General features: G+C 43.0%; 2 long non-coding RNA genes and 1 gene segment (V, D, J or C); 1 reads left to right on the forward strand and 2 right to left on the reverse strand.

Annotated features, from left to right (window-relative positions):
* The window catches only part of LOC144330500 (uncharacterized), a 108,204-nt gene that overhangs the window by 65,572 nt on the left and 18,035 nt on the right, over positions 1-24,597 (forward strand). Inside the window, exons 2-6 of one of the 2 annotated variants that reach the window (XR_013396755.1) lie at positions 4,999-5,061; positions 5,218-5,454; positions 6,688-6,785; positions 7,420-7,563; positions 8,041-8,257. This is a non-coding gene — a long non-coding RNA (uncharacterized LOC144330500). The remainder of the gene's footprint in view (positions 1-4,998; positions 5,062-5,217; positions 5,455-6,687; positions 6,786-7,419; positions 7,564-8,040; positions 8,258-24,597) is intronic. The other variant, XR_013396756.1, reaches the window with a different exon arrangement.
* Positions 1-24,597, reverse strand: part of LOC710905 (immunoglobulin heavy constant gamma 1-like) — a 287,235-nt gene that overhangs the window by 42,302 nt on the left and 220,336 nt on the right.
* On the reverse strand, positions 5,859-18,455 carry LOC144330510 (uncharacterized). The gene is made up of 2 exons (XR_013396771.1): positions 13,195-18,455; positions 5,859-12,421 (listed from the first exon to the last, which is right to left on the reverse strand). It is a non-coding gene; the product is annotated as an uncharacterized LOC144330510 (long non-coding RNA).

Consider the following 24,597-nt stretch of genomic DNA (forward strand, 5'->3'; position numbering starts at 1 on the left):
TTCTTTCTTCATTAAGCATCCTTTGATTTAAATTTTTGGTTATATTCTAGAGTTATGAAAAAATGAATTCTGTCAGTTTTTTGCCAGCTTAATTGTTGTTTTTGTGAAGGGACACGTTTTTGGAGCTGCCATTTTCAGTGACATTACTCCCAGACCATTTACATTTAATGTAAATACTGATATATTTGAGCCTAAATCTCCCGTCTAGCCATGTGGTTTTAAAATTAATATAATTTTCAATTGACAAATCATAATTAGATATATTTATGGAGTTCAATGCAATGTTTTTGTTTGTTTGTTTCTTTGAGACAGAGTCTGGCTCTGTTGCCCAGCCTAGAGTGCAGTGGCATCATCTCAGCTCACTACAACCTCTGCCTCCCGGGTTCAAGTGATTCTCCTGCCTCAGCCTCCCAAGTAGCTTGGATTACAGGCATGTACCACCACGCCCAGCTGATTTTTGTATTTTTAGTGGAGACTAGGTTTCACCATGTTGGCCAGGCTAGTCTTGAATTCCTGACCTCAAGTGATCCACCTACTTTGGCCTCCAAAAGTGCTGGGATTACAGGCGTGAGCCCCCGCACCGGGCCACAATATTTTGGTACATGTAAACAATGTGGAATGATTGAATAAAGCTAATTAATGTATCTGTTACCTCATTTACTTATTTTTTGTGGAGAGACCCTTTCAATTTACTCTCTCAGTTATCTCAAAATATACATTATTATTGAGTATAGTCACTCTGTCATGCAATAGATCTCAGAACTTATTCCTCCTGTGTATCTGAGACTTTGTACCCTTTGACTAACCATGCTCCATTCCCTCCCTCTCCACCCCTAGCCTCTGGTAACCACCATTCTATTCTCTACTTCTATGAGCTCAGCTTTTTTTAGTTTCCACAAATAAGTGAGATAATGCTGTTCTTGTTCGTCTTCTTTATCCCTTTTTTCTTGCCTCCCTTTGGATGGAGTTTCTTACAGTTGCATTTTTTTTCTATTAGTTTAATTTATAAAAAAATTTGTCACGAATTCTTTGATCTTCTTTTCAGATAAGATGATGCAGTGTTATTAGCCCTTCATTACTTGTATGTTATTGCTATGTATCTAAATTGTTTTAATTTTCTATCCTCACTAGACATCACCTCATCATTGTTATTAGTTAATAACTCTTAAAATGTACTCACCTGTGTACTTTACACTCTTCAATTCTTTTTTTCATCTCTGAGGTTTCCTCTGGGGTCATTTTCCTTCTTTCTTAAGCCTATCTTTAAGTAGTTCCTTTAGTGTGTGTCCTCTGGCAACAAATGTTCTGTTTTGTCTGAAAATATTTCTTTAGCTTCAGCCAAAAATTGGAAGTTGCAAGAAAAGTACAAAGAATTTTTATCTGAATCATTCAAGAGAGTATTTTTCTGACCTGCCACCTCCTCCTTCATAAATATTTTAGTGTGTTTTCTACAAATCAGGACAGCTCCTGTATAATGGCTATTTATGTTAGAAACCATGTATTCAAACTGGATCAAATTCCATTCCAGTACCATAGGATTCATGCCAGTTTCTCTCTGTAGTCTGTTCTTGAACTGCTATAAATAAATACCTGAGACTGGGTAATTTATAAAGAAAAGAGGTTTAATTGACTCACGGTTCTGCAAGCTATCCAGGAAGCATAGTAGCTTCTGCCTGGCTTCTGGGGAGGCCTGAGGCAACTTAAAATGATGGTTGAAGGTGAAGGGAAGCAGGCATATCTTACATGCCCAGAGTAGGAGAAAAAGAGACCAGGGAGGTGCCACGTGCTTCTAAACAGCCAGATCTCAGGAGGACTCTAAGGAAAACAGCACTAGGGGGATTGTGCTAAACCATTCAAGAGAACCTGCCCCCATGATCCAACCACCTACCACCAGGCCCCACCTCCAACACCGGGGATTACAATTCGACATGAGATTTGGGTGGGGACACAGATCCAAACCATCACTCCCTTTTGGTATTTGGAACTATCTTCTCTCTTTTCTACTCTTTTCAGTATATTTACTTACTTGACCAATCCCCTTGTGTGACCAATCTGCCCTCTCTGCCAGTATTCTCTTCCCATCTGCCATTCCGGCTCCCCCTCCATTCTAGTCTGCACTCCCTCCCCATCTGGAACCCTTCTCACCCCGCTTAAGATCTGACTTTCCACATGAGGCTGCCCACTCCTGCTCCTGTGGGTGCTCTGAGCCTGGACTCCACACTGGCTTCCCACTCTGGGCCCCTGCATCTCTCCTCCCACCCCCACCATGCAGACACCCCCCCCCAACCCTTGATCTGCCCACTGAACAGCTTTGAGTCCAAACTGCTCTTCTCAGGAAGAGAGAGTATACTGAGTTGAATAGAGTCACTCCCAAATTTATGTCCACCCAGAACTTGAGAATGTGGCCTTATTTGGAAAGAGAGACTTGGCAGATGTAATCAAGGTAACATGAGGCCACTCTACAGTAGAGTGGGTCCTAGATCCACTATGGTCAGTGCCATTATAAGAAGAGAAACATTGAGACACAGATATAGGGAGAACACTGTGTGAAGACAGAGGCAGAGGCTGGAGCAATGCATCTGCAGGCCCAGGAGTGCCCAGGGCAGTCGACAACCACAGGAGCTGGAACAGTCACATTTGGTGCTGCACTAAGTCCTTTGCATGTTATCTCATATGATTTCCAGAAAAACATGGTAAGCTAAATATTATCAAGATTCTAATGATAAAAACATTGATTATCACAGCACACAAAAAGTAATGGAGTAATTAGTAGAATTGGGATTAGAATCCAGATATGCTTGACCACAAAAGAAATACTATTTTTCTGTAATATGCTGATATCTATGAGTGTATATTGGGTACTGGCTTTAAAGTTGACAGAGCCTTTTATATACACCATTTAAAGTGATCTTCCTAATGATGTTGGTGTAGTCATAGTCTGTCAGGAATTGGTGGGTTCTTGGTCTCACTGACTTCAAGAATGAAGCCGCGGACCCTCAAGGTGAGTGTTATAGTTCCTGAAGATGGGGTGTCTGGAGTTTGTTCCTTCAGACATTCAGATGTGTCTGGAGCTTCTTCCTTCTGGTGGGTTCGTGGTCTCACTATCAGGAATGAAGCTGCAGACTTTTGTGGTGTTACAACTTTTAAAGGCAGCACTCGTCTGGAGTTGTCCGTTCTTCCCGGTGGATTCGTGGTCTCACTGGCTTCAGGAATGAAGCTGCAGACCTTCACGGGGTGTGTTACAGCTCATAAAGTTAGAATAGACCCAAAGAGTGAGCAGCAGCAAGATTTACTACAAAGAGCAAAAAAACTAAGCTTCCACAGCCTGGAAGCCAACCCCAGCTGGTTGCCACTGCTGGCTCCCGCAGCCTGCTTTTATTCCCTTATCTGGCCCCACCTACATCCTGCTGATTGGGCCATTTTGCAGAGAGCTGATTGGCCTGATTTGACAGAGTGCTGATTGGTACGTTTACAATCCTTCAGCTAGACACAGAGTCACAGAGAGCTAGTTAGCTAGATACAGAGTTAGCTAGATATAGAGTACCAATTGGTGTATTTACAAACTTTGAGCTATACACAGAGTACTGATTGGTGTATTTACAAACCTTGAGTTAGACACAGAGTGCTGATTGGTGCATTTACAATCCTTGAGCTAGACACAGAGTCAGACTGCTAGTCCTGCAAGTCTCCACTAGGTTAGCTGGATACAGAGTACCAATTGGTGTATTTACAAACCTTGAGCTAGACACAGAGTGCTGATTGGTGTATTCACAAACCTTGAGCTAGACACAGAGTGCTGATTGGTGCATTTACAATCCTTGAGCTAGACACAGAGTGCTGATTGGTGCATTTACAATCCTTGAGGTAGACACAGAGTGCTGATTGGTGCATTTACAAACCCTGAGCTAGACACAGAGTGCTGATTGGTGTATTCACAAACCTTGAGCTAGACACAGAGTGCTGATTGGTGCATTTACAATCCTTGAGCTAGACACAGAGTGCTGATTGGTGCATTTACAATCCTTGAGGTAGACACAGAGTGCTGATTGGTGCATTTACAAACCCTGAGCTAGACACAGAGTGCTGATTGCTGTATATACCATCCTCCGGGTAGATATAAAAGTTCTTCAATTCCCCACCCAGTTCAGGAGCCCTTTCACACAGTGAGTCCTGCACGAGGGCTGCAGGCAGAGCTGCCCGCCAGTACCGAGCCACGCCTGCACTCTTCAGCCCTTGGGCTGTGGATAGGACCAGGCGCCACAGAGCAGGGGGCGGCACCCGTGGGAGAAGCTCAGGCCGCAGGAGTCCACCGCAGGGGGAGGAGTTCAGACAAGGCGGGCTTTAGGTCCCGAGCCCTGCCACGCCAGGAGGCGGCCAAACCTGGTGAGAATTTGAGTGCATCGCTGGCAGACTGGCACTGCTGGGGGACCCAGCACAACCTCCGCAGCTGCTGGCCCGGGTGCTAAGCCCCTCACCGCCCTGGGCCGGTGGTGCCGACCAGCCGCTCAGTGTGCGGGGCCCACCGAGCCCGAGCCCGAGCCGGAGCCCGAGCCCGAGCCGGAGCCCGAGCCCGAGCCCGAGCCGGAGCCCGAGCCCGAGCCGGAGCCCGAGCCCGAGCCCGAGCCGGAGCCCGAGCCCGAGCCCGAGCCCGAGCCCGCGCCCGCGCCCGCGCCCGCCAGAACTCACACTGGCTCGCGAGCGCGCAGTGCGCAGCCGCGGTTCCCGCGTGCTCCTCTCCCTCCACACCTCCCGACAAGCAGAGGGAGGGGGCTCCGGCCTCAGCCAGCCCAGAGAGGGGCTCCCACGGTGCCTCGGCAGGCTGAAGGGCCCCTCAAGCACCGCCAGAGTGGACGTTGAGGCCGAGGAGGCCCTGAGAGTGAGGGCTGCTAGCACTTTGTCAGGTATCAATAGCATTATTATTATTGTTTTACTGATGAAAAAAACTGATGCTGGAGAAAAACAAGTATCTAATCTCAAAACTAAAATCATGTATTTCAGAGACAAGACTGTCAACCACCCATCTCAGCGTCTGGTCATCCAGTGGTCTTTCCACCACGTCAGGTATGAAGAAGCTTCTGTCTCTCTGAATATTATCTGCGAATGCTACTCTCGTGTTGATTTACTGAGTATGAGGACCTTAAATTTGCCTTGAGAATATGCACATATGTTACCTGAATTGTGTAATGTTCCCAAAGACAACGGATTTTCCTCTCTTAGGTCACATGGAGCCAAACTACCCCACAGTGCCTTGTTTGGCACGTTCCAGAGCTTCTGGAAGCCTGACATTTGCGAATCACAGATGACCTAAAACTTTGTGCAAGGCGTGGTGGCTCACACCTGTAATCTCAGCGCTTCGGGAGGCCGAGGTGGGCAGATCACTTGTGGTCCGGAGTTCGAGACCAGCCTGACCAACGTGGTGAAACCCCATCTTTAAACATACAAAATTAGCCAGGCGTGGTGGCGCATGCTTGTAATCCCAGTTACTCAAGAGGCTGAGGCAGGAGAATCGCTTGAACCCAGGAGAGGGAGGTTGCAGTGAGCCGAGATCAGGCCATTGCACTCCAGCCTGGGCAACAAGAGAGAAATTCCATCTCAAAAGAAAAAGAAAAAAAAAAAATCCTCTATGTCTCTCCACTTGCACACATTGCTTGTTGTATATTTGGACCCTGCTGTCAGAAGGAGCAATTGACTGCTGGCTTTATCAGCATGCTTTTGTCCTATTTGTAAATTATTAGATCCACCAAGGTGCATACAAAACAAGCAACATTGTACTTTTAAATCTATAAGCTGTGCATAAGAGGCAAATAAGAAAAAAATGCATATAGGATCATTCAGACATTTTTAGAGGCACAAAGAACATTTTTCTAAAAACCCTTTATTTTGAGTTATGGGTTACATATGCAGGTTTGTTACACAGGTAAACGTGTGCCATGGGAGTCTGTCGTACAGATGATTTAATCACCCAAGTATTAAGCCTAGTGCCCCTTAGTTATTTTTCCCGTCCCTCTCCCTCCTCCCGGCCTCCACCCTCCAATAGGCGCCAGTGTGTGTCGTTCCCCTCTATGTGTCCATGTGTTCTCAAAAGCAACATATTTTATGTCAGTAACTGAAAATCTATTTTAAGTAATAATCATGGTTCTTAGCAATACAGTTGTTTTTAGAAATTTAAAAAAAGAAGCTAGAAGGGGCAAGAAAGGATCCTACCCTACAGACTTTAGAGAGAGCCCAGCCCTTCTGACACTTTGAGTTTAGACTTCCAGCTTCCAGAGCTGTGCAAGAATATACTTCTGTTCTTTATGGTCCTTTTTAGGATAGCCCTAGGGAATGAAAACAGAAAAGAAGAGAAAAATAAAAGTCATCTTTATTTTCAAAAGATAGTTTCTCTGGCTTAGCAGGTATTTCTTTTAGCATTGTAAAGATAGCATCTCATTCTCTTTGTTTCTGTTATGACATTAGCTGCCAGCCTCACTGGTCCTCCTTTAAAGCTACTGTGAGCTTCCCTGCCCTTGGCTACTTTTAAGATAGCCTCTTTTTTTTTTTTTTTTTCAGTATTCAAGAGTTTTATAATGTTATGGATGGATGTGGTTCCCTTCCCTTCCCTTCCCTTCCCTTCCCTTCCCTTCCCTGCCCTGCCCTGCCCTGCCCTGCCCTGCCCTGCCCTGCCCTTCCCGTCTTGCTGTCACCCAGGCTGGAGTGCAGGGGTGTGATCTTGGCTCACTGCAACCTCCACCTCCTGAGTTCAAGAGATTCTCCCGGCTTAGCTTCCCAAGCAGCTGGAATTACAGGTGAGCACCACCAAGCCAGGCTAATTTTTGTATTTTTACTAGAGACAGGGTTTCACCATGTTGGCCAGGTTGGTCTGAAGCTCCTGTCCTCAAGTGATATGCCTGCCTCAGCCTCTCAGAGTGCTGAGATTGCAGGCATGAACCACCATGCCAGGCCCAGATGAGATTTTCTATGTATTTTATTCTATATGAATGATGGGGTGGATATTTCCTTAAGTTTAGAGAGATTTCTGCAATTGCCTCTTTAAAAATGTTTCTTCTTTTCTTTCTCACTTTTCCTTCTGGGACTCTAACTACCTATATGTTAGACCTTACCAGTGGACACTCTCTTCTTTTAACCCTCCAGTTCCATGCTTGTGTTTTTGTCTGTCCTTCATTCTAGATATTTTCTTCTGATCCAGCTTCTGGTTCACTAATTCTTTCTTCAGCTGTGTTAAGTCTGCTCTTAAACCCATCATGTGAGCTCTTAATTGTACACTTCTGTTCTAAAATTCTAAACTAAAAAAGATCTGTTATGTGTGTTTTATAGTTTTCAATTTATGATGAAATTTTCAGATTGCGTTTAAACTCTTCAAACCTAGTAGCACTGTTATTTTATTAGTTTTAAAATATTACTTATTTTTATTCTTTTCAGGAGACAGGGCTTCACTCTGTCACCCAGGCTGGAGTGCAGTGATTCAATCACAGCTCCCTGTAGCCCCAAACTTCTGGCTCAAGCGATCATCCCACCTTACCCTCTCAGATAGTGGGGGCTACAGATGTGTATCACTATGCCCAGGTAATTATTAAACATTTTTTTTAGAGATAGGGTCTTGCCATGTTGCCCAGGCTGGTCCCAAACCTCCTGCCTCCTGAAGTACTGGGATTACAAGTGTGAGCCACCTTGCCTGGCCTCTTACAGGATGAGGGTGGGTGGGGGAGGTGAAGAATAAAAAACTACATATTGGATATAGTGTACACTAGTTGGATGATGGATTCCCTAAAATCTCAGAATTCACCACTATATAATTCATCCATGTAACCAAAAACTACTTGTATCCCCAAAGCTACCGAAGTAAAAAATATTAGGAAAGTCTTCATTTGATGATTCCCATAGCTGAGGTCTGGAGTCCCTGTTGATCTTCCGTTTTTGTTGTTCTTCCTCATGTTGCTTCATCTCCTTGTATGTGTGGTTCTTTGCGATTGTGTGCTGGATATTGTATTCAGAAGGATTGGGTTGAGCAATTGAGCCTAAAGTGATGTTATAATTTTCCAGAGATGATTTTCATATGCTTCTGGCTGGTTCCTGGTGGAATTCAAAATCTGAGGTCAACTTAACCCAGTGGCAGAGGTTGAGCTTTTCTAAGGACCTGGATGATGTGCATCTGGTTGCAGTTCATGTGAGGGATGATTTCCTTCATCTTTGTTCCCATGAGGAAAGTCTATGGGTTTCTAATCCGAAGTACATGGAGTTCCCAAGTGCCTTTCTCCTGGTGAGTCCTGGCTTCTGAGTTTTTTCTCCCTAGCTCTAAGATTGTCAGGATTTCTGCTGAGCTTCTCGCTGACTATCCCAGAATCAGCAAATGCTTTTGGGGAGTGGCTTAGGGGGAAGTGGCCGCAAATGACAGCTACTTTGGTGGCTATTATTCACCACTTTGGTATCTCTCCATTACCTTCAGACAGATTTTTAAAGTATTTCTTTCAGATTTGCTAACTGGTCTGAGTTCTCTGTATGCCCTTAATAGAAGCAGACATCTGCCATCTTTATAAGAACCACATTTTCTGTTTGTTGCTGTTCTATAGAAATAAAACGAATTTCTGTACATTGGCATTATAGCCAGTGATCTATTATATTTAATAATATGTTTTTTATTATTTATAGTACTATTTTAAGTAATAACATTTAAATTATTGAATATTTTGGATTTTTGTTATTTTGAATTACTTTTGAATACTTTTGTATATTCTTCTGGATTTTTTCTGCTCTTCCACTGGGACTCCTGCATAGATACTGTGGGCCCTGTGACTCCCCTCCTCAGCCCAGTGCCACTCACTTTCCTGTGGCTCCCAGGAAAACACACAACCCCTCCCCAAGTCCCTCCGAGGACCTATCACCATAGAGTGAAGTCCAAGGCTGGAATTGGGCCGGTCTGGCCCCGTGCAGTCTGGCCTCCGGCATGTGCTTCCAGCCCACTCCTTCCCAAGCCCACTGGCCTTCCCGCTGCTCTTGAACTTGGCAAGCACTTTTCTGGCCTGGACCCTTCCCCTCCTGCTCCTTCTGCCTGGGATGCACCTCCCAGTGGTCCATGTCCCCAAGGACACATTCTGGATGCCTGGCATCGATGGCCACACCCTCATGTGGCAGTGTTGTCCTTTATGGAGCATTTATTTGTTTTTAATTGCTTTTTTTCCTCTTCTGTTTTCTTTGTGATTTGTTTTTAATTGTATTATCCATTCCCCGCCAGGATCTTAGTGCTGCAATGCAGGCACACTGCATGTGTCCACCTTAGCTCTTGCCTGGCACACAGTAGGTATTCAATGAACATCACATTGTAAGTTGCTTTCCATTGACGATTTGTGACTTTTAATAATCTCCATGTGTTCTATTGGCTGTTTGTGCCTGCAGCTTGCTAAAGTGAACTCTTCCCCATGTTCCACTGAAAACTTCTTCAAGGTCGAGTTTGTGTCATTCATTTTTTTTTTTTTTTTTTACATTGATTTACTTGGACTCCATGATAGTTAATTTTAGGTGTTAACTTGGGCAGGCCATAGTACCCAGATATTTGGCCACGCAGCAGTCTAGATAGTGCAGGTAATTTTTAGATGTTATTACCATTTCAACCAGTGGACTTGGCGTAAGGCAGATCATCATCCATCATGTGGGTGGGTTTTATCCAGGCAGATGGAGGCCTTAAGAGAAAACAGACAGCAGTCCCCAAGGAGGAGGGAGTTCTGCCAGCAGGCTGAACTTTGGACGGGAGCAGCAGCCTCAGCTCTTCTCTGGGTCTCCAGCCTGCTGGTTTGCCCTGCAGATTTTGGACATTCGTCTCCACAATTGTGTGAGCCAATTCCTTAAAATCTCTCTCTCGCATCTCTCCCTCTATCCATACCTGTGGCCATAGCCTGTGTCCGTGTTGATTCCTATTTCTGTCGATATCCACATCCACATCCTGTGGGTTCTGTCTCTCTGGAACTCATGTGAATACAGACTCTCTCTGATGTTAGATACTTTGGTCACTTTCTTTCCTGTGTTGTTTGCTTTGTTTACGGAGGCTTTGTCCTTAGAGTCACTTTATTTTTTTCCCTGTGGACAAATTCATCAGTCTTACTTTTCACTGTTCCTGGCCTTAGCCTCATTCTGAGAAAACACTTATTCACCGTAAGAGAATATAGATATTTTGCCATATTTTTTTCTGGTCTGATTATTGATCTGTATCAGTGCTGGTCCTTAATTGCTTTTTGTCCTTACAATGAGAGCAGAAATCCTTTCTCTTTTCTCTTTCATTTCCCCCATTCTGTTTTGAGGTCTTTTCCAAACCATGTTTGGCAAGTACAGATCTGGCTGTGGCCACAGCCACAGACATCAGGGCCTCGGCTGGGGAGGAGAGGTGCAGGCTTCTGGAAGGCTCTTTGGGGCTGGAGACTATGGCCTGATTTCTGCCCAGGTCTTGGGGGGCCTCTGTCCACAAGTCTAGCGGGGCAGAAAGGGCTCAGACCCTTCCCTCAGAATACCAAGGGAGAGGAGATCGGCTGGGCCCAGGCAGGTAGCTGGTGCTGAGCGCCCCAAGACCAGGCCAGGCTTGTCAAGCATTGATTTAGGTGTGCGAGGCACACATGTCCTGTTTGTTACAAGCTGGAAACAGATGTTTCTGCCCCGAGTGCCCCCTCAGAGGGTGGCGTCCAGGCCCAGGAGGCTGCGGCGACACGGGTGAGCTGCAGAGCATGCAGGGGCGAGGGCCCTGGCCCATGTCACGAGGCTGAGTTATGACTGTGGCTTCAGTGATGGGAACGCTGTAAACACATTCCTGTGCGAGGCCCTGGGCCACCTGGGGCCGTCACATGCCCCCAGCAGACAGATTTCTGTAGTTGGTCAGGACTCAACGGACATTTATGTAACATGAAAAGGGGAAGTGGCGCTGGAGGGCAGCCCCCTGAATCACTCTGTCGGAGCAAGTCTGTTGGATGAAGGTGCATGAAAACAACACAGTGCGGCTGAGGGCCAGGGCTGTAGACATTCGGGCAAGTGCACAGGCTGTGCTGGACCAGCCCCGGCACTAGAAACAGGCGCAGGGTGGGGAGTTTGCTGGGGACAAAGTGCATCGCATCGTGCACTTTAGGGCATTTCCTAGGTATGATTGCTAGAGAGAAGCAAAGCTCAAATACAGACCATCTGCCCCACACCGTCAGATTGGGTTCTCACCGTCCTCAGGGGAATCACAGGTGACTGGCTTTGGAGCCCGAGATGTCTTCCCGCCTCCCAGGGGCCTGTGGATGGGGCTCCCTGCAGATTCAAGGCCCAGGGGAAAAGCCAAGCTGTCCCCTCCTTGGGGACAGCTGGGTGGCAACTGTGATCACACCTGGGGGGCTTCGTGGCAGATGCCTGAGCTGCTCCCTCCGTTGGCCAGCAGGCTCTGAGAGCCCTCCCCCGGCCTGACTGTTCATCCATCCTTTCACACGGAGGCCAGCTGTGGCTGTCTGTGCTCTCAGAGGGGAGGCGATGGCAAGGCCCCTGCCATGCAGATGGGTGGTGGGAGGGAGCCTGTTACACTCTGAGGCCAGGAGCAGGCCTGCTGGCACTGGGGATCCAGGCTGGCTGAGGGCAGTGGGTCAGGCCTGAGAGTTCTGACTTTGTTCTTGGTGCAGTGGGAACGTCTCTGTGGGTTTGAATGGGCTGCCCTGACAGATTCATATTTTAAAAAGACCACATGGTCCGTGGGGTGGGGTTGGGGCCGGAGGATCAGCAGGAGCCTCTGGCTTTGGAGTCATAGCACTTTCTCCTTCGTCTCACGTCTCCCTCTGCCTCCCTCATATGACACCTGTGATCACATTCGGAGCCACCCACATAACCCAGGCTCCTCTCCTCATCTCAAGATCGTTCACTTAATCTCATCTGCAAAGTCCCGTTTGCCACGTAAGTTCTCAGAGTCACGGTTCTGGGAATCTGGATGAGGACACTTTTGGGGCCTGACTTAGCTGACTACCCCACTTCAGTTTCGGATGTCTTGAGTAGGAGGCACACAGCTGACTGCCAGTGCCAACACATGCAATAAAAGTCCACACTTAGGGACAGATATGAGTTGAAATGATGAACAGATGCTGTTCGAAACCACAATATTGATAAGCTCGCCAACAGCATGAGCAGGGGTTGGTATACAAAACATTTAACTAAAGAACCAACAATGCTTCAAATAAAATTCATGAAAATATTCCCCTCATCAACTCTTCAATATCATGAAGTTAGTTTTTCTGCTTGAGCTTGATTAGAGATTTTTGAATTTCTCAGTGTGTTTAATAGAGTTCTGAAAATTTTTTATTGAGTCCATTGATCTTTTATCAGGAAACTGTATTGAAGAGTTCTTGTTTGAGTCTTTTCCATGAAAAGCCATTTTGGACAATAGCTGATGGCAAATGCTCTTGGAGAAAAATCTAAACAATAACTGGGTCACAAAAACAAAATAGTCATGGTGAAACAGCTGATGAAAATTCATTATAATCAGCAATTGATAAGGAAATTTACTTTTTAAAAATTACTATAGCGTGTTAAGGTAACAAACAGAATCATGACTGTGACTGATAGCATCACATCAGAACCATCAGGGTTTTATAAATTTCACATAATCTTTAGAGTACTCACATCAATAACATCTCCATACAAATATAGCTTTAAAGAAGATGTACCATAACCAAAATTATGGCTGATAACATTATAGACTTATATGAATTTATATAATTTTTGAAACATCATGTCAATAGCATACCCATAAATGTAACTGAAAGAAGATCTAATATCACTTATGATTTGACAATGTTTCCCATATAATTTACCAAATAAGCCTAGTTCATTTATTTTCTCTATGGGATGAGAGAGAAATTATTTGAGGCTTTCCAGGGGTCTACCTGTAAAATCCCTAAGTCAATTCTAGATAAAAAAGACTTACTTTAGAATTTTGATCCTGAGGAAGCCTGCCAAAGATGTCAACAGGATCAACATGGTTGATGAAAGCAGAATCACAGGTCATTATTAAATATGGCCATGTGTTGAACCAGTGATCATCAAAAGACTTTAAAAGTAATACAGAAAGTTACATGGATTAAAAGGACCTAACTTCTTTAAAGCTCAAGTTTCCTAAGTAACCAAAAACCTCATAAAGACAACGCAAAAAATTATACTAGTAAAATACAAAATCTTTGTTTTTTTTAGGCCACTTACCCAAAAGTTAGAGAAATGCCTCCTGCAGTGTGATTGTGTCCCCTCATGGGAAGCCCATGTGGATCAACTGGCAGTCAAACCTGATGAAAAAGACACTGAGTTTAATTAGGCCGAGAAAGAGTATGTCCAAGGCTATGAGTGTGAACCATTAGTAGAGAAATGTAAACAAGATAACTAGTACCTGAGCAGGGGAACACATAGGAAAAGCAAGAGCATGAGAAGTTTCCTGGTTACATGGGACAATTCAATTATACGGGAATTATACTGGAGAGAAATTTGTTTTCTAGACTTTCAGGATAAACATTCCGGCATCAAGCCATGACAGCCGAGTTTTAATGGGAGAAAAAATGTGATAGGAGTTGATAAAAAAAGTTGAAAAAGAGAGTTATCACCCCAGGCCATCTCATGGGGAGGAAGAGCTGAAGGCGCTGATGGATAAATCTGTATTTATAGATATGATCTATAAATCCTTATTTATAGACATGATCTATAAATCATGTGCTGTGAGACACAACAGAAGTTGAACTTCTGAAATCTAAATCTGAGAAGCTTTAGGGGAAGAAGTCTATGTCAAGAAATGAAATTCCCATTTTACATGAAGAGGACATCATTTCCAACCTGAAACTAGGGAAAGTAAATGGATCCCAGGAAGCAATAGAAATGGTCTGTTAAACAGATTTTAGGATTCAGAATAAAAACTTCTTGTAGTTTTAAGAACAGATCAATACTTCAAGATAACCTTGTTGTTCTAACACAGGAAACCAAATCTTTAGTTTTATATTAGTGTATTTTTAATAGCAAAGCTCAGTCTTTAGACTTATAAATAATTCCCTTCTAATCATAGCCATCTTGATCACACGCAAAATTCCTTTCATAAATTCATTATTTGCAAACCTTATTATGACTTACTCAGATATTTTATGACATGTTGAGACATTCTGCTTTGTTTGATACCTCCTTTTTTCAAGTAAGCAGTCATTTTACTTTATGACAAAAATTTATCACACAAGATTCTTTCTTTTTTAAAAATTATTCTCTTTTCTTTTTAACCTTCCTTACCAAAAATACATCCTCATACCGATAACTTCCTTCACATACCTCCCTTCTACTTACTGTTTTTAAAATTTTTTTGTCTTCTTAATTCTTTTAATTTTTATTTTTCTATAGGTCACTGGAATACAGGTGGTATTTGGTTACATGAATAAGTTCTTTAGTGGTGATTTGTGAGATTTTGGTGCACCCGTCACCTTAGCAGTATACACTGCACCATATTTGTAGTCTTTTATCCCTCATTCCTCTCTCACCCTTACCCCCAAGTTCCCAAAGTCTGTTGTATCATTCTTATGCCTTTGCATCATAGCTTAGCTCCCACATGTCAGTAAGAACATAAGATGTTTGGTTTTCCATTCCTGAGTTACGTCACTTAGAATAATAGTCTCCAATCTCATCCAGGTCGCTGTTGATGCCATTAATTCATTCCTTTTTGTGGCCGTGTAGTATTCCACCATATATACATACTACAGTTTCTTTATCCACTTGTTGATTGATGGGCATTTGGGTTGGTTCCACAAGTTTGCAGCTGCAAATTGTGGTGCTATAAACATGAGTGTGCAAGAATCTTTTTCGTATAATGACTTCTTTTCCTCTGGGTAGATACCCAGTAGTGGGATTGCAGGATCAAATAGCAGTTCTACTTTTAGTTCTTTATGGGATCTCCGAACTGTTTTCCATAGCGGCTGTACTAGTTTACATTCCCACCAGCAGTGTAGAAGTGTTTCCTGATCACTGCATCCACACTAACATCTACTGTTTTTTGATTTTTTGATTATGGCCATTCTTACAGGGCTAAGGTGGTATCGCACTGTGGTTTTGATTTGCATTTCCCTAATCATTAGTGATGTTTCATATATTTGTTGGCCTTTTGATATCTTCTTTTGAGAACTGTCTATTCATGTCCTTAGCTCACTTTTTGATGGGATTTTTTTTCCTTTTTTTTAAAATTATACTTTAAGTTCTAGGGTGCATGTGCACAACGTGCAGGTTTGTTACATATGTATACATGTGCCATGTTGGTGTGCTGCACCCATTAACTCGTCATTTACATTAGGTATATCTCCTTATGCTATCCCTCCCTCCTCCCCCAACCCCACAATAGGCCCCAGTGTGTGATGTTCCCCTTCCTGTGTCCAAGTGATCTCCTTGTTCAATTCCCACCTATGAGTGAGAACATGCGGTGTTTGGTTTTCTGTTCTTGTGATAGTTTGCTGAGAATGATGGTTTCCAGCTGCATCCATGTCCCTACAAAGGACACGAACTCATCCTTTTTTATGACTACATAGTATTCCATTGTGTATATGTGCCACAATTTTTAAATCCAGTCTGTCACTGATGGACATTTGGGTTGATTCCAAGTCTTTGCTATTGTGAATAGTGCCATAATAAACATATGTGTGCATGTGTCTTTATAGCAGCATGACTTATAATCCTTTGGGTATATCCCCACTAATGGGATGGCTGGGTCAAATGGTATTTCTAGTTCTAGGTCTTTGAGGAATCGCCACACTGTTTTCCGCAATGGTTGAACTAGTTTACATCCCACCAACAGTGTAAAAGTGTTCCTATTTCTCCACATCCTCTCCAGCACCTGTTGTTTTCCTGGTTTTTTAATGATTGCCATTCTAACTGGTGTGAGATGGTATCTCATTGTGGTTTTGATTTGCATTTCTCTGATGGCAAGTGATGATGAGCATTTTTTCATGTGTCTGTTGGCTGTATGAATGTCTTCTTTTGAGAAGTGTCTGTTCATATCCTTTGCTCGCTTTTTGATGGGGTTGTTTTTTTCTTGTAAATTTGTTTGAGTTCTTTATAGGTTCTGGATATTATCCCTTTGTCAGATGAGTAGATTGCAAAAGTGTTCTCCCATTCGGTAGGTTGCCTGTTCACTCTGATGGTAGTTTCTTTCGCTGTGCAGAAGCTCTTCAGTTTAATTAGATCCCATTTGTCAATTTTGGCTTTTGTTGCTATTGCTTTTGCTGTTTTAGACATGAAGTCGTTGCCCATGCCTATGTCCTGAATGGTATTACCTCGGTTTTCTTCTAGGGTTTTTATGGTTTTAGGTCTAATATTTAAGTCTCTAATCCATCTTGAATTAATTTTCGTATAAGGAGTAAACCAAGGATCCAGTTTCAGCTTTCTACTTATGGCTAGCCAATTTTCCCAGCACCAGTTGTTAAATAGGGAATCCTTTCCCCATTTCTTGCTTTTGTCAGGTTTGTCAAAGATCAGACGGCTGCAGATGTGTGCTATTATTTCTGGGGCTCTGTTCTGTTCCATTGGTCTGTATCTCTGTTTTGGTACCAGTACCATGCTGTTTTGGTTACTGTAGCCTTGTAGTATAGTTTGAAGTCAGGTAGCGTGATGCCTCCCGCTTTGTTCTTTTGACTTAGGATTGTCTTGGCAATGCAGGCTTTTTTTTAGTTCCATATGAACTTTAAATCAGTTTTTTCCAATTTTGTGAAGAAAGTCTTTGGTAGCTTAATGAGGATGGCATTGAATCTATAAATTACCTTGGGCAGTATGGCCATTTTCACAATATTGATTCTTCCTATCCATGAGCATGATATGTTCTTCCATTTGTTTGTGTCCTCTTTTATTTCACTGATCAGTGGTTTGTAGTTCCCTTTGAAGACGTCCTTCACATCCCTTGTAAGTTGGATTCCTAGGTATTTTATTCTCTTTGAAGCAGTTGTGAATGGGAGTTCATTCATGATTTGGCTCTCTGTCTGTTATTGGTGTATAAGAATGCTTGTGATTTTTGCACATTGATTTTTTATCCTGAGACTCTCCTGAAGTTGCTTATCAGCTTAAGGAGATTTGGGGCTGAGATGATTGGATTTTCTAAATATACAATCATGTCATCTGCAAACAGGAACAATTTGACGACTTCTTTTCCTAATTGAATACCATTTATTTCTTTCTCTTGCCTGATTCTTTCTCTTGCCTGATTCTCTTTATCTTTCTCTTGCCCTAGCCAGAACTTCCAACACAATGTTGCATAGGAGTGGTGAGAGGGGGCATCCCTGTCTTGTGCCAGTTTTCAAAGGGAATGCTTCCAGTTTTTGCCCATTCAGTATGATATTGACTGCGGGTTTGTCATAAATAGCTCTTATGATTATGAGATACGTTCCATCAATACCGAATTTATTGAGAGTTTTTAGCATGAAGGGCTGTTGAATTTTGTCAAAGGCCTTTTCTGCATCTATTGAGATAATCATGTGGTTTTTGTCTTTGATTCTGTTTATATGCTGGTTTACGTTTATTGATTTGTGTATGTTGAACCAGTCTTGCATCCCAGGGATGAAGCCCACTTGATCATGGTGGATAAGCTTTTTGATGTGCTGCTGGGTGCGGTTTGCCAGTATTTTATTGAGGATTTTTGCATCGATGTTCATCAGGGATATTGGTCTAAAATTCTCTTTTTTTTGTTGTATCTCTGTCAGGCTTTGGTATCAGGATGATGTTGGCCTCGTAAAATGAGTTAGGGAGGATTCCCTCTTTTTCTATTCATTGGAATAGTTTCAGAAGGAATGGTACCAACTCCTCCCTGTACCTCTGGTAGAATTCGGCTGTGAATCCGTCTGGTCCTGGACTTTTTTGGTTTGTAGGCTATTAATTATTGCCACAATTTCAGAGCCTGCTATTGGTCTATTCAGGGATTTAACTTCTTCCTGGTTTAGTCTTGGGAGATCGTAAGTGTCCAGGAAATTATCCATTTCTTCTAGATTTTCTAGTTTATTTGCATAGAGGTGTTTATAGTATTCTCTGATGGTAGTTTGTATTTCTATGGGGTCAGTGGTGATATCCCCTTTATCATTTTTTATTGTGTCTATTTGATTCTTCTCTCTTTTCTTCTTTATTAGTGTTGCTAGCAGTCTATCAATTTTGTTGATCTTTTCAAAAAACCAGCTCCTGGATTCATTGATTTCTTGGAGGATTTTTTGTGTCTCTATCTCCTTCAGTTCTGCTCTGATCTTAGTTATTTCTTGCCTTCTGGTAGCTTTTGAATGTATTTGCTCTTGCTTCTCTAGTTCTTTTAATTGTGATGTTAGGGTGTCAATTTTAAATGTTTCCTGCTTTCTCTTGTGGGCATTTAGTGCTATAAATTTCCCTCTACACACTGCTTTAAATGTGTCCCAGAGATTCTGGTATGTTGTATCTTTGTTCTCATTGGTTTCAAAGAATATCTTTATTTCTGCCTTCATTTCGTTATGTACCCAGTAGTCATTCAGGAGCAGGTTGTTCAGTTTCCATGTAGTTGAGCGGTTTTGATTGAGTTTCTTAGTCCTGAGTTCTAGTTTGATTGCACCCCATACTGATGGGGTTTTGGTGTGGGTGTCCTTTCTGTTTGTTAGTTTTCCTTCTAACAGTCAGGACCCTCAGCTGTAGGTCTGTTGGAGTTTGCTTGAGCTCCACTCCAGACCCTGTTTGCCTGGGTATCAGTAGCGGAGGCTGCAGAAGGTTGAATATTGCTGAACAGCGAGTGTTGATGTCTGATTCTTGCTCTGGAAGAATCTAGTGGGGGATGTCTCCCTGTTAGGCTACTCAGGGGTCAGGGACCCACTTGAGCAGGCAGTCTGTCTGTTCTCAGATCTCAACCTCCATGCTGGGAGATTCACTGCTCTCTTCGAAGCTGTCAGACAGGGGCATTTACCTCTGCAGAGGTTTCTGCTGCTTTTTCTTTAGCTACACCTTGTCCCCAGAGGAGGAGTCTACAGAGGCAGGCTGGCCTCCTTGAGCTGCGGTGGGTTCCTCCCAATTCGAGCTTGTGGGCAGCTTTGTTTACCTACTTAAGCCTCAGCAATGGCGGGCACCCCTTCCCCAGCCTCGCTGCCCCCTTGCAGTTAGATCTCAGACTGCTGTGCTAGCAATGAGGGAGGCTCTGTGGGCGTGGGACTCTCTAGGCCAGGTGTGGGATATAATGTCCTGGTGTGCCATTTGCTAAGACACTTGGTAAAGCACAGTATTAGCGTGAGAGTTACCCGATTTTCCAGGTGTGGTGTGTCTCAATTTTCTTTGGCTAGGAAAAGGAATTTCCTTCCCCCTTGAGCTTCCCAGGTGAGGTGATGCCTCGCCCTGCTTCAGCTCTCACTGGTCAGGCTGCACGCACAGTCCAGCACCAACTGCCCGACATGCCACAGTAAGATTAACCTGGTACCTCAGTTGAAAATGCAGAAATCACCCGTCTTCTGTGTCGCTCACGCTGGGAGCTGGAGGCTGGAGCTGTTCCTATTCGGCCATCTTTGGTGCGCCCCTATTCTACTTTTTTTTTGCAGCTATTGTAAAAGGGGTTGAGTTCTTGATTTGATTCTCTGCTTAATTGCTGTTGGTGTATAGAATAGCTACTGATTTGTGTATGTTAATTTTCTATCTGGAAACTTTGCTGAATTTTTTTTCCGTCCTAGGAGCTTTCTGGAGGAGTCTTTAGGGTTTTCCAGGTAAACAATCATATCATCAGTAGTGACAGTTTGACTTCCTCTTTATTAATTTGGATGCCCTTTATTTCTTTCCCTTGTCTGATTACTCTGTCTAGGACTTCTAATACTATGTCCAATACTATGTTGAAGAGGAGTGGTGACAGTGGGCATCCTTGTCTTTTTCCAGTTCTCAGAGGGAATGCTTTCAACTTTTCCCCATTCAGAATTATGTTGGCTGTGGGTTTGTCATGGATAGCTTTTTTTTACATTGAGTATGTCCTTTGGTATGTCAATTTTGGTGAGAGTTTTAATCATAAAGCTATGCTGGATTTTGTCAAATGCTGTTTCTGCATCTATTGAGATGATCATGTGATTTTTGTTTTTAATTCTATTTATGTGGTGTATCACATTTACTGACTTGCATATGTTAAACCATCCCTGCATCCCTGGTATGAAACCCACTTGATCATGGTGGATTATCTTTTTGATATGTTTTTGGACTTGGTTAGCTAGCATTTTGTTAAGGATTTTAGCATCTGTGTTCATCAAGGATATTGGTCTGTAGTTTTGTTTTTGGTTATGTCCTTTCCTGGTTTTGGTAATAGGGTGATGCTGGCTTCATAGAATGAATTAGGGAGGCTTCCCACTTTCTCTATCTTGTGGAATAGTACCAATAGGATTGGTAATAATTCTTCTTTGAATGTCTGGTAGAATTCTACTGTGAATCTGGTCCTGGACTTTCTTTGTTGTTGGTAATTTTAAAATTATCATTTCAATCTTGCAGCTTGTTATTGGTCTCTTCAGGGTATATAATTTTTCCTGATTTAAGCTAGGAGGGTTGTATTTTTCTAGGAATTTATCCATCTCTTCTAAGTTTTCTACTTTATGTGCATAAAGGTGTTCATAGCAGCCTTGAATGATCTTTTGTATTTCTGTGTTGTCAGTTGTAATATCTCCTGTTTCATTTCCTATTGAGGTGATTTGGACTTTCTTCTTTTCTTGGTTAATCTTGCTAATGGTCTATCAATTTTATTTATCTTTTCAAAGAACCAGCTTTCTGTTTCTTTTATCTTTTGTATTTTTTTTGTCTCAATTTCCTTTAGGTTTGCTCTGATCTTGATTATTTCCTTTCTTCTGCTGAGTTTGGATTTGGTTTGTTCTTATTTCTCTAGTTCCATGAGTTGTGACCTTAGAATGTCAGTTTGGGCTTTTTCAGTCTTTTTGATGTAGGCATTTAGGGGTATGACCTTTCCTCTTAGCACCGCCTTTGCTGTATTCCAGAGGTTTTGACAGGTTGTGTCGCTGTTGTCATTCGGTTCCTTTTGGAGTTGATTTCCTATCATGTGGTCACATTCTATTCAACAGCGTATGGAACATTCTCCTAGACAGACCGTACGATAGGCCACAAAACAAGCCTCAATAAATTTAAGAAAATTGAAATGATATCAAGCACTCTCTCAGACCACGGTGGAATAAAACTGGAAACCAACTGCAAAAGGAACCTTCAAAAGCATACACATACATGGAAATTTAAATAACCTGCTCTTGAATGATTATTGGGTCAAAAACGAAATCAAGATGGAAATTAAAGAAATTTTCGAACCGAAAGTACCGGGTAACCTATAAAGGAAAACCAGTCAAATTAATAGCAGATTTCTCAACAGAAGCACTACAAGCTAGAAGAGATTGGGGACCTATCTTCATCTTCCTCAAATGGAACAATTATCAGCGGAGAATTTTGTATCCAGTGAAACTAAGCATGTGGTGCGTTTGTCTCACAGCTGTTAAGATTCTTTCCTTCATCTTAACTTTAGATAACCTGATGACAATGTGCCTAGGTTTTGTAGATTGCCTGTTTTAGTTTTAGTTTTAAAGATCTTTTTGTGATGAATTTTCCAGGCGTTCTTTGTGCCTCTTGTATTTGGATGTCTAGGTCTCTCACAAGGCCGGGGAATTTTCCTTAATTATTCCCTCATATATGTTTTCCAAACTTTTAGATTTCTCTTTTTCCTCGGGAACACTAATTATTCTTAGGTTTGTTCATTTAACATAATCCTAGACTTCTTGGAGGCTTTGTTCATATTTTTTCTTATTCTTTTTTCTTTGTCTTTGTTGGGTTAATTCAAAGACCTTGTCTTCAAGCCCTGGATTTCTTTCTTCTACTTGTTCAATTTTATTGCTGAAACTTTCCAGAACATTTTGCATTGCTGTAAGTGTGTCCAATGTTTCCTGAAGTTTTTATTGTTTTTTCTTTATGCTATCTATTTCCTTGAACATTTCTCCCTTCACTTCTTGTATTGTTTTTTTTTTATTTCCTAGCATTGGGCTTTACATTGATGTGGTACCTCCATGATTAGCTTAATAACCAACCTCCTGAATTCTTTTTTAGGTAAATCAGGGATTTCTTCTTGGTTTGGATCCATTGCTGGTGAGCTAGTGTAATTTGTTGGGGGCGTTAAAGAGCTTTGTTTTGTCATATTACCAGACCTGGTTTTCTGGCTCCTTCTCATTTGAGTAGGTTCTGTCTGAGGGAAGGTCTAGGACTGAAGGCTGTTGTTCAGATTCTTTTGTCCCACGGGGTGTTCCCTTAATGTAGCACTCTCCCCCATTTCCTATGGATGTGGCTTCCTGAGAGCCGAGCTGTAGTGATTGTCAACTCTCTTCTGGGTCTAGCCACCCAGCAAGTCGGTACCAGACTCCAGGCTGGTACTGGGGGTTGTCTGCACAGAGTCCTGTGATGTGAAACGTCTGTGGGTTTCTCAGCCATGCATACCAGCAACTGTCCCAGTGGAGGTGGCAGGGATGTGAAATGGACTCCATGAGGAGTCCATTAGCTTTAGTGGTTTAATGCTCTATTTTTGTGCTGGTTGGCCTCTTGCCGGGAAATGGCGTTTTCCAGAGAGCATCAGTTGTGGTAGTATGGAGAGGAACCAGCGGTGGGTGGGGCCCTAGAACTCCTAAGAGTATATGCCCTTTGTCTTCAACTACCAGGATGGGTAGGGAAGGACCATCAGATGCAGGCAGGGCTAGGTGTGTCTGAGCTCACAGAGTCTCCTTGGATGGATCTTGCTGTGGCTGCTGTGGGGGATGGCTGTCAGGTTCCCAGGTCAATGAGTTGTGAACCTAGGAGGATTATGACTGCCTCTGCTGAGTCATGGAGGTTGTCAGGGAAGTGGGGAAAGCTGGCAGTCACAGGCCTCACCCAGCTCCCATGCAATCCGAAGGGTGGGTCTCACTCACATCATGCCCCTCGCCAACAGCACCGAGTCTGTTTCCAGGCATTGCGCAAGCAAGCAGAGAACTTGCCCCAGGCTACCTGCTTCCCAGCTCTGAAAGAACAGGACTTTGTTCCTCCACTGGTGGAGTCTGCACTCCGGATTCGTGCCCTCCCCTGAGTTCAGCTAGAGACTTCCTTCTCCCTGTGACATTTTCCCTGTGCCTCTGGCCACCCTCCCAAAGTATTCATATGGTGCCAAGCAGGAATGTCCCTCTTGGGGACCTAGCAAGCTCTCAGGGCCTTTCCTGCTGCTCCCTCTACTCCTGCATTTCACTTGACTTTCTAAATTGACTCAGCTCCAGGTAAGGTTGGACCTTCAGTTTCTCTAGTGAGGGTGTGTGTGCAGGACGGAGGATCTCCCATTCCCACTTCCACTGTTTGGGCACTCACAGTATTTGGGGTGTCTCTGGGTCCTGCAGGAGCAGCCTGCTTCCTTCAGATGGTCTGTGGGTCCTCTTAGGATTCCTGATTTATTCCTGCAGTTGTTCTGGAGCTAAAATTCATGACGCGAGCCTCCACATGTGCTCTGTCCGTCCCAGTCGGAGCTGCAATCTAGCCCTGCCTCCTGTCCACCATGATGGTCTCTCCCCCTTCATTCTTTTTTAATGGCTGTGGAGTTTTCCACTGAGTGTTCCGTGGTTCGTTGAAACAATTTCCCACTGATGGGCCTTTAGTTTGTTTTCAGGTCTTTATGTTGCAAAGGGTATTATTGTGCATATACCTTAAAGTTACTTGCTCAACTCTATTTGTAGATTAAATTCGTTTCTACATGACTGGGGAGGCCTTGGGAAACACAATTGTGGTGGAAGGGGAGCAGGTACGTCTTACATGGCGGCAGATGAGAGTGGTTCTTTTCTATCTTGTTTTTCCTAAATCTGTGCTTTGAAACGACCTTTAAACAAACTCCAAATTAGATAAAATTATTTTTTGAAATAAAAATAAGTTAGAAATGCCTTTCTTATAAATTTTAGAAATAAAAATCACATCTTTTTTTTGGTATACTTTGTAGACAGAATTATACATATTAATTAGAATTTTAACTCTTCATAAGTTTAATTTCTAGCGAGTTTTAACCATTTGTCACACATCACTATTTTATAGATGAGAAACATTTTATAATTTTTGAAAACATATTTCCATAGTTTTTACATATATTAATAGACCCAAATAAATTTAGTCTTTCTACAAAATTTGTGTAAAATTTAAGAAGCCAAGAACAAACATTTATGTTCCATAAGTTGTTTTAGGTTTAAAAATCTTATTTGGAAATGACCCGGACATTTAATGAGTATCTATTATTTGACTGAAGATAACGTAACTTTAAGATTTTAAATTACATGGCTGGGTATGGTGGCTCACGCCTATAATCCTAGCACTTTGGGAGGCTGAGGCAGGTGGATCACAAGGTCAGGAGATTGAGACCATCCTGGCTAACACGGTGAAACCCCATCTCTACTAAAAATACAAAAAACATTAGCCGGGCGTAGTGGCAGGTGCCTGTAGTCCCAGCTACTCAGGAGGCTGAGGCAGGAGAATGGCATGAACCCGGGAGATGGAGCTTGCAGTGAGCCGAGATCACGCCACTGCACTCCAGCCTTGGTGACAGAGTGAGACTCCGTCTGAAAAAAAAAAGACTGTAAATTATATGAAAAT

Source organism: Macaca mulatta, chromosome 7 (genome assembly GCF_049350105.2).
Source record: "Macaca mulatta isolate MMU2019108-1 chromosome 7, T2T-MMU8v2.0, whole genome shotgun sequence".
Classification (NCBI taxonomy): Eukaryota; Metazoa; Chordata; class Mammalia; order Primates; family Cercopithecidae; genus Macaca; species Macaca mulatta.